Source organism: Taudactylus pleione, unplaced genomic scaffold (assembly GCF_031769625.1).
Source record: "Taudactylus pleione unplaced genomic scaffold, aTauple2 ptg000317l, whole genome shotgun sequence".
Lineage (NCBI taxonomy): Eukaryota > Metazoa > Chordata > Amphibia > Anura > Myobatrachidae > Taudactylus > Taudactylus pleione.
The window spans coordinates 5,754,597-5,764,944 of NW_028284718.1; the positions used below are offsets into that span (position 1 = coordinate 5,754,597).

The 10,348-nt window shown below is 32.4% G+C and overlaps 2 non-coding genes across 2 annotated transcripts; both read left to right on the forward strand.

Annotated features, from left to right (window-relative positions):
* The first annotated feature begins 4,875 nt into the window (after positions 1-4,875).
* Positions 4,876-4,947, forward strand: TRNAP-UGG (transfer RNA proline (anticodon UGG)). Its single transcript has one exon. It is a non-coding gene; the product is annotated as a tRNA-Pro (tRNA).
* A 2,757-nt stretch (positions 4,948-7,704) lies between these two features.
* On the forward strand, positions 7,705-7,776 carry TRNAP-UGG (transfer RNA proline (anticodon UGG)). Its single transcript has one exon. It is a non-coding gene; the product is annotated as a tRNA-Pro (tRNA).
* Positions 7,777-10,348: the final 2,572 nt, after the last annotated feature.

Below are 10,348 nucleotides of genomic sequence, written 5' to 3' on the forward strand. Positions count from 1 at the left end.
TGTCTGGAAGCATGATTTGTACATTGCATATGACAAGTCTTTAGCTTCATCCATGAGAGAAGTCCAAACTCTGTAGGCACTCACAAATCTTGTCCCTGCACTTTTCCTATATGCATACTTAGAAAACTATCTACTGGACCATAAGGAAATATTTTATTTATTCTACAAATTCATTTTTACATAAATGTATATGGTGTTTTTAAAAACAAAAAGCTATTTTCTTTAAATCAATTGAAAAATCAGCAGAAAAATGTTCAGGTAGGTGGCTTGTTGGTCTAGGGTTATGATTCTTGCTTAGGGTGTGAGAGGTCCCAGGTTCAAAGCATGGATGAGCCCAAATTTTCTGATTCTTTGACATAGTTCCATTATCTTATTGAAGTCAATTTCCTGAGTAAAATCTTCAACTGAATATTAATTTTTAAAAACTCACAAAATAGATTGGATTTACTTATCTGCACAATTGAATTTTGTTTTTTGTCAAACTGCTAAAATTATTTGTAATTACTTAGCTGCACATAGCATGTGACATGTCTTGGGTTTTATCCATCAGAAAAACTATGCTGGGCATCATAAAACTTTGCACAGCAATTTCCAAGCAAGTATATTTAGAAAAATATTGACTATTAGGAAACATTTTATTTATGCTAATATTTCCTCCTTGTATACATTAGTGACTGCTTTAAAAGAATACCATTTTCACATAAAATAGTTAAGAAATCAAATAAAACAGACTTATTTCAGTTGGCTCGTTGGTCTAGGGGTATTATTATCGCTTTGGGTGCGAGAGGTCCTGGTTTCAAATCCCGGACGAGCCCTCTATTTCTTTTTTACGGTGCATCTCATGGTTTATATATATCTGATTTTCTCAATTTTCTAAGTCAATAGCATCAACTGAGTTTTGTTTTTGCCATACTCCCAATAGAATTTGTACATACTTATGAATCTTGCCTTCATCATTTTTCAATTGCCTTTCTTCTATTTATGCATGATTTACACATAGCTTTAGACAAGTCTTGGGTTTTATCGATCAGACAAGTCCAAACTCTGTAGCCATTTTTAAATCTTGTCACTGCACTTTCCAAATAAGCACACAAAGAAAACTATCAATAGAATCTTACGGAAACATTTTAGTTGTTCTAAAAATAAGAGCATACTTATTCAAATTTCAACTGTATTGTGGTATATTAGGAAAACTGCAGGTTCCCTACTGTCTAGATAGCTTTGAATGTTTTAAAAGAATAGTCTCATTTTGAAACACAAAAAGTTCAAAATGAAATTGCAAGGTTTTCTTTTGCCTTTCTTCTGTGTCTGGAAGCATGATTTGTACATTGCATATGACAAGTCTTTAGCTTCGTCCATGAGAGAAGTTCAAACTCTGTAGGCACTCACAAATCTTGTCCCTGCACTTTTCCTATATGCATACTTAGAAAACTATCTACTGGACCATAAGGAAATATTTTATATATTCTACAAATTCATTTTTACATAAATGTATATGGTGTTTTTAAAAACAAAAAGCTATTTTCTTTAAATCAATTGAAAAATCAATAAAAAAATGTTCAGGTAGGTGGCTTGTTGGTCTAGGGTTATGATTCTTGCTTCGGGTGTGAGAGGTCCCGGGTTCAAATCCTGGATGAGCCCAACTTTTCAGATTCTTTGACATGGTTCCATTATCTTATTGAAGTCAATTTCCTGAGTGAATTTCAACTGAATGTTGTTTTTTCAAAACTCCCAAAATAGATTGGATTTACTTACTTGCACAATTGAATTTTGTATTTTGTCAAACTGCTAAAATTATTTGTAAATACTTATTTGCACATAGCATGTGACATGTCTTGGGTTTTATCCATCAGAAAAACTCTGCTGGGCATCATAAAACTTTGCACAGCAATTTCCAAGCAAGTATACTTAGAAAAATATTGACTATTGGGAAATATTTTAGTTATGCTAATATTTCCTCCTTGTATACATTAGTGACTGCTTTAAAAGAATACCATTTTCACATAAAAACAGTTAAGAAATCAAATAAACCACACTTATATCAATTGGCTCGTTAGTCTAGGGCTATGATTCTTGCTTTGGGTGCGAGAAGTCCCGGGTTCAAATCCCGGACGAGCCCTCTATTTCTTATGTCACTGCACTTTCCAAATAAGCACACAAAGAAAACTATCAATAGAATAGTACATTTTAGTTGTTCTAAAAATAAGAGCATACTTATTCAAATTTCAACTGTATTGTGGTATATTAGGAAAACTGCAGGTTCCCCACTGTCTAGATAGCTTTGAATGTTTTAAAAGAATAGTCTCCTTTTGAAACACAAAAAGTTCAAAATGAAATTGCAAGGTTTTCTTTTGCCTTTCTTCTGTGTCTGGAAGCATGATTTGTACATTGCATATGACAAGTCTTTAGCTTCATCCATGAGAGAAGTCCAAACTCTGTAGGCACTCACAAATCTTGTCCCTGCACTTTTCCTATATGCATACTTAGAAAACTATCTACTGGACCATAAGGAAATATTTTATTTATTCTACAAATTCATTTTTACATAAATGTATATGGTGTTTTTAAAAACAAAAAGCTATTTTCTTTAAATCAATTGAAAAATCAGCAGAAAAATGTTCAGGTAGGTGGCTTGTTGGTCTAGGGTTATGATTCTTGCTTAGGGTGTGAGAGGTCCCAGGTTCAAAGCATGGATGAGCCCAAATTTTCTGATTCTTTGACATAGTTCCATTATCTTATTGAAGTCAATTTCCTGAGTAAAATCTTCAACTGAATATTAATTTTTAAAAACTCACAAAATAGATTGGATTTACTTATCTGCACAATTGAATTTTGTTTTTTGTCAAACTGCTAAAATTATTTGTAATTACTTAGCTGCACATAGCATGTGACATGTCTTGGGTTTTATCCATCAGAAAAACTATGCTGGGCATCATAAAACTTTGCACAGCAATTTCCAAGCAAGTATACTTAGAAAAATATTGACTATTAGGAAATATTTTATTTATGATAATATTTCCTCCTTGTATACATTAGTGACTGCTTTAAAATAATACAATTTTCACATAAAAACAGTTAAGAAATCAAATAAAACATGCTTACTTGATGACTCTATGATTCTCACTTTGGGTGCGAGAGGTCACGGGTTCAAATCCCGGACGAGCCCAAATTTTTAGATTCTTTGACATGGTTCCATTATCTTATTGAAGTCAATTTCCAGAGTGAATTTCAACTGAATATTGTTTTTTCAAAACTCTCAAAATAGATTGGATTTACTTATTTGCAGAATTGAATTTTGTTTTTTGTCAAACTGCTAAAATTATTTGTAAGTACTTATCTGCACATAGCATGTGACATGTCTTGGGTTTTATCCATCAGAAAAACTCTGCGGGGCATCATAAAACTTTGCACAGCAATTTCCAAGCAAGTATATTTAGAAAAATATTGACTATTAGGAAACATTTTATTTATGCTAATATTTCCTCCTTGTATACATTAGTGACTGCTTTAAAAGAATACCATTTTCACATAAAATAGTTAAGAAATCAAATAAAACAGACTTATTTCAGTTGGCTCGTTGGTCTAGGGGTATTATTATCGCTTTGGGTGCGAGAGGTCCTGGTTTCAAATCCCGGACGAGCCCTCTATTTCTTTTTTACGGTGCATCTCATGGTTTATATATATCTGATTTTCTCAATTTTCTAAGTCAATAGCATCAACTGAGTTTTGTTTTTGCCATACTCCCAATAGAATTTGTACATACTTATGAATCTTGCCTTCATCATTTTTCAATTGCCTTTCTTCTATTTATGCATGATTTACACATAGCTTTAGACAAGTCTTGGGTTTTATCGATCAGACAAGTCCAAACTCTGTAGCCATTTTTAAATCTTGTCACTGCACTTTCCAAATAAGCACACAAAGAAAACTATCAATAGAATCTTACGGAAACATTTTAGTTGTTCTAAAAATAAGAGCATACTTATTCAAATTTCAACTGTATTGTGGTATATTAGGAAAACTGCAGGTTCCCTACTGTCTAGATAGCTTTGAATGTTTTAAAAGAATAGTCTCATTTTGAAACACAAAAAGTTCAAAATGAAATTGCAAGGTTTTCTTTTGCCTTTCTTCTGTGTCTGGAAGCATGATTTGTACATTGCATATGACAAGTCTTTAGCTTCGTCCATGAGAGAAGTTCAAACTCTGTAGGCACTCACAAATCTTGTCCCTGCACTTTTCCTATATGCATACTTAGAAAACTATCTACTGGACCATAAGGAAATATTTTATATATTCTACAAATTCATTTTTACATAAATGTATATGGTGTTTTTAAAAACAAAAAGCTATTTTCTTTAAATCAATTGAAAAATCGATAAAAAAATGTTCAGGTAGGTGGCTTGTTGGTCTAGGGTTATGATTCTTGCTTCGGGTGTGAGAGGTCCCGGGTTCAAATCCTGGATGAGCCCAACTTTTCAGATTCTTTGACATGGTTCCATTATCTTATTGAAGTCAATTTCCTGAGTGAATTTCAACTGAATGTTGTTTTTTCAAAACTCCCAAAATAGATTGGATTTACTTACTTGCACAATTGAATTTTGTATTTTGTCAAACTGCTAAAATTATTTGTAAATACTTATTTGCACATAGCATGTGACATGTCTTGGGTTTTATCCATCAGAAAAACTCTGCTGGGCATCATAAAACTTTGCACAGCAATTTCCAAGCAAGTATACTTAGAAAAATATTGACTATTGGGAAATATTTTAGTTATGCTAATATTTCCTCCTTGTATACATTAGTGACTGCTTTAAAAGAATACCATTTTCACATAAAAACAGTAAAGAAATCAAATAAACCACACTTATATCAGTTGGCTCGTTAGTCTAGGGGTATGATTCTCGCTTTGGGTGTGAGAAGTCCCGGGTTCAAATCCCGGACGAGCCCTCTATTTCTTATGTCACTGCACTTTCCAAATAAGCACACAAAGAAAACTATCAATAGAATAGTACATTTTAGTTGTACTAAAAATAAGAGCATACTTATTCAAATTTCAACTGTATTGTGGTATATTAGGAAAACTGCAGGTTCCCCACTGTCTAGATAGCTTTGAATGTTTTAAAAGAATAGTCTCCTTTTGAAACACAAAAAGTTCAAAATGAAATTGCAAGGTTTTCTTTTGCCTTTCTTCTGTGTCTGGAAGCATGATTTGTACATTGCATATGACAAGTCTTTAGCTTCATCCATGAGAGAAGTCCAAACTCTGTAGGCACTCACAAATCTTGTCCCTGCACTTTTCCTATATGCATACTTAGAAAACTATCTACTGGACCATAAGGAAATATTTTATTTATTCTACAAATTCATTTTTACATAAATGTATATGGTGTTTTTAAAAACAAAAAGCTATTTTCTTTAAATCAATTGAAAAATCAGCAGAAAAAATGTTCAGGTAGGTGGCTTGTTGGTCTAGGGTTATGATTCTTGCTTAGGGTGTGAGAGGTCCCAGGTTCAAAGCATGGATGAGCCCAAATTTTCTGATTCTTTGACATAGTTCCATTATCTTATTGAAGTCAATTTCCTGAGTAAAATCTTCAACTGAATATTAATTTTTAAAAACTCACAAAATAGATTGGATTTACTTATCTGCACAATTGAATTTTGTTTTTTGTCAAACTGCTAAAATTATTTGTAATTACTTAGCTGCACATAGCATGTGACATGTCTTGGGTTTTATCCATCAGAAAAACTATGCTGGGCATCATAAAACTTTGCACAGCAATTTCCAAGCAAGTATACTTAGAAAAATATTGACTATTAGGAAATATTTTATTTATGATAATATTTCCTCCTTGTATACATTAGTGACTGCTTTAAAATAATACAATTTTCACATAAAAACAGTTAAGAAATCAAATAAAACATGCTTACTTGATGACTCTATGATTCTCACTTTGGGTGCGAGAGGTCACGGGTTCAAATCCCGGACGAGCCCAAATTTTTAGATTCTTTGACATGGTTCCATTATCTTATTGAAGTCAATTTCCAGAGTGAATTTCAACTGAATATTGTTTTTTCAAAACTCTCAAAATAGATTGGATTTACTTATTTGCAGAATTGAATTTTGTTTTTTGTCAAACTGCTAAAATTATTTGTAAGTACTTATCTGCACATAGCATGTGACATGTCTTGGGTTTTATCCATCAGAAAAACTCTGCGGGGCATCATAAAACTTTGCACAGCAATTTCCAAGCAAGTATATTTAGAAAAATATTGACTATTAGGAAACATTTTATTTATGCTAATATTTCCTCCTTGTATACATTAGTGACTGCTTTAAAAGAATACCATTTTCACATAAAATAGTTAAGAAATCAAATAAAACAGACTTATTTCAGTTGGCTCGTTGGTCTAGGGGTATGATTATCGCTTTGGGTGCGAGAGGTCCTGGTTTCAAATCCCGGACGAGCCCTCTATTTCTTTTTTACGGTGCATCTCATGGTTTATATATATCTGATTTTCTCAATTTTCTAAGTCAATAGCATCAACTGAGTTTTGTTTTTGCCATACTCCCAATAGAATTTGTACATACTTATGAATCTTGCCTTCATCATTTTTCAATTGCCTTTCTTCTATTTATGCATGATTTACACATAGCTTTAGACAAGTCTTGGGTTTTATCGATCAGACAAGTCCAAACTCTGTAGCCATTTTTAAATCTTGTCACTGCACTTTCCAAATAAGCACACAAAGAAAACTATCAATAGAATCTTACGGAAACATTTTAGTTGTTCTAAAAATAAGAGCATACTTATTCAAATTTCAACTGTATTGTGGTATATTAGGAAAACTGCAGGTTCCCTACTGTCTAGATAGCTTTGAATGTTTTAAAAGAATAGTCTCATTTTGAAACACAAAAAGTTCAAAATGAAATTGCAAGGTTTTCTTTTGCCTTTCTTCTGTGTCTGGAAGCATGATTTGTACATTGCATATGACAAGTCTTTAGCTTCGTCCATGAGAGAAGTTCAAACTCTGTAGGCACTCACAAATCTTGTCCCTGCACTTTTCCTATATGCATACTTAGAAAACTATCTACTGGACCATAAGGAAATATTTTATATATTCTACAAATTCATTTTTACATAAATGTATATGGTGTTTTTAAAAACAAAAAGCTATTTTCTTTAAATCAATTGAAAAATCAATAAAAAAATGTTCAGGTAGGTGGCTTGTTGGTCTAGGGTTATGATTCTTGCTTCGGGTGTGAGAGGTCCCGGGTTCAAATCCTGAATGAGCCCAACTTTTCAGATTCTTTGACATGGTTCCATTATCTTATTGAAGTCAATTTCCTGAGTGAATTTCAACTGAATGTTGTTTTTTCAAAACTCCCAAAATAGATTGGATTTACTTACTTGCACAATTGAATTTTGTATTTTGTCAAACTGCTAAAATTATTTGTAAATACTTATTTGCACATAGCATGTGACATGTCTTGGGTTTTATCCATCAGAAAAACTCTGCTGGGCATCATAAAACTTTGCACAGCAATTTCCAAGCAAGTATACTTAGAAAAATATTGACTATTAGGAAATATTTTATTTATGCTAATATTTCCTCCTTGTATACATTAGTGACGGCTTTAAAAGAATACCATTTTCACATAAAAACAGTTAAGAACTCAAATAAACCACACTTATATCAGTTGGCTCGTTAGTCTAGGGGTATGATTCTCGCTTTGGGTGCGAGAGGTCCCGGGTTCAAATCCCGGATGAGCCCTCTATTTTTTTTGTCACTGCACTTTCCAAATAAGCACACAAAGAAATCTATCAATAGAATAGTACATTTTAGTTGTTCTAAAAATAAGAGCATACTTATTCAAATTTCAACTGTATTGTGGTATATTAGGAAAACTGCAGGTTCCCTACTGTCTAGATAGCTTTGAATGTTTTAAAAGAATAGTCTCATTTTGAAACACAAAAAGATCAAAATGAAATTGCAAGGTTTTCTTTTGCCTTTCTTCTGTGTCTGGAAGCATGATTTGTACATTGCATATGACAAGTCTTTAGCTTCATCCATGAGAGAAGTCCAAACTCTGTAGGCACTCACAAATCTTGTCCCTGCACTTTTCCTACATGCATACTTAGAAAACTATCTACTGGACCATAAGGAAATATTTTATTTATTCTACAAATTCATTTTTACATAAATGTATATGGTGTTTTTAAAAACAAAAAGCTATTTTCTTTAAATCAATTGAAAAATCAATAGAAAAATGTTCAGGTAGGTGGCTTGTTGGTCTAGGGTTATGATTCTTGCTTAGGGTGTGAGTGGTCCCAGGTTCAAATCATGGACGAGCCCAAATTTTCTGATTCTTTGACATAGTTCCATTATCTTATTGAAGTCAATTTCCTGAGTAAAATCTTCAACTGAATATTAATTTTTAAAAACTCACAAAATAGATTGGATTTACTTATCTGCACAATTGAATTTTGTTTTTTGTCAAACTGCTAAAATTATTTGTAATTACTTACCTGCACATAGCATGTGACATGTCTTGGGTTTTATCCATCAGAAAAACTATGCTGGGCATCACAAAACTTTGCACAACAATTTCCAAGCAAGTATACTTGGAAAAATATTGACTATTAGGAAATATTTTATTTATGATAATATTTCCTCCTTGTATACATTAGTGACTGCTTTAAAATAATACAATTTTCACATAAAAACAGTTAAGAAATCAAATAAAACATGCTTACTTTATGATTCTATGACTCTCTCTTTGGGTGTGAGAGGTCCCGGGTTCAAATCCTGGATGAGCCCAACTTTTCAGATTCTTTGACATGGTTCCATTATCTTATTGAAGTCAATTTCCTGAGTGAATTTCAACTGAATGTTGTTTATTCAAAACTCTCAAAATAGATTGGATTTACTTATTTGCACAATTGAATTTTGTATTTTGTCAAACTGCTAAAATTATTTGTAAATACTTATTTGCACATAGCATGTGACATGTCTTGGGTTTTATCCATCAGAAAAACTCTGCTGGGCATCATAAAACTTTGCACAGCAATTTCCAAGCAAGTATACTTAGAAAAATATTGACTGTTAAGAAATATTTTATTTATGCTAATATTTCCTCCTTGAATACATTAGTGACTGCTTTAAAAGAATACCATTTTCACATAAAAACAGTTAAGAAATCAAATAAACCACATTTATTTCAGTTGGCTCGTTGGTCTAGGGGTATGATTCTCTCTTTGGGTGCGAGAGGTCCCGGGTTCAAATCCTGGACGAGCCCTATATTTCTTTTGTCACTGCACTTTCCAAATAAGCACACAAAGAAAACTATCAATAGAATCTTACGGAAACATTTTAGTTGTTCTAAAAATAAGAGCATACTTATTCAAATTTCAACTGTATTGTGGTATATTAGGAAAACTGTAGGTTCCCTACTGTCTAGATAGCTTTGAATGTTTTAAAAGAATAGTCTCATTTTGAAACACAAAAAGTTCAAAATGAAATTGCAAGGTTTTCTAATGCCTTTCTTCTGTGTCTGGAAGCATGATTTGTACATTGCATATGACAAGTCTTTAGCTTCGTCCATGAGAGAAGTCCAAACTCTGTAGGCACTCACAAATCTTGTCCCTGCACTTTTCCTATATGCATACTTAGAAAACTATCTACTGGACCATAAGGAAATATTTTATATATTCTACAAATTCATTTTTACATAAATGTATATGGTGTTTTTAAAAACAAAAAGCTATTTTCTTTAAATCAATTGAAAAATCCGTAGAAAAATGTTCAGGTAGGTGGCTTGTTGATCTAGGGTTATGATTCTCGCTTACGGTGTGAGAGGACCCTGGTTCAAATCATGGACGAGCCCAAATTTTCTGATTCTTTGACATAGTTCCATTATCTTATTGAAGTCAATTTCCTGAGTAAAATCTTCAACGGAATATTAATTTTTAAAAACTCACAAAATAGATTGGATTTACTTATTTGCACAATTGAATTTTGTTTTTTGTCAAACTGCAAAAATTATTTGTAATTACTTACCTGCACATAGCATGTGACATGTCTTGGGTTTTATCCATCAGAAAAACTATGCTAGGCATCATAAAACTTTGCACAGCAATTTCCAAGCAAGTATACTTAGAAAAATATTGACTATTAGGAAATATTTTATTTATGATAATATTTCCTCCTTGTATACATTAGTGACTGCTTTAAAATAATACAATTTTCACATAAAAACAGTTAAGAAATCAAATAAAACATGCTTACTTGATGACTCTATGATTCTCACTTTGGGTGCGAGAGGTCACGGGTTCAAATCCCGGAT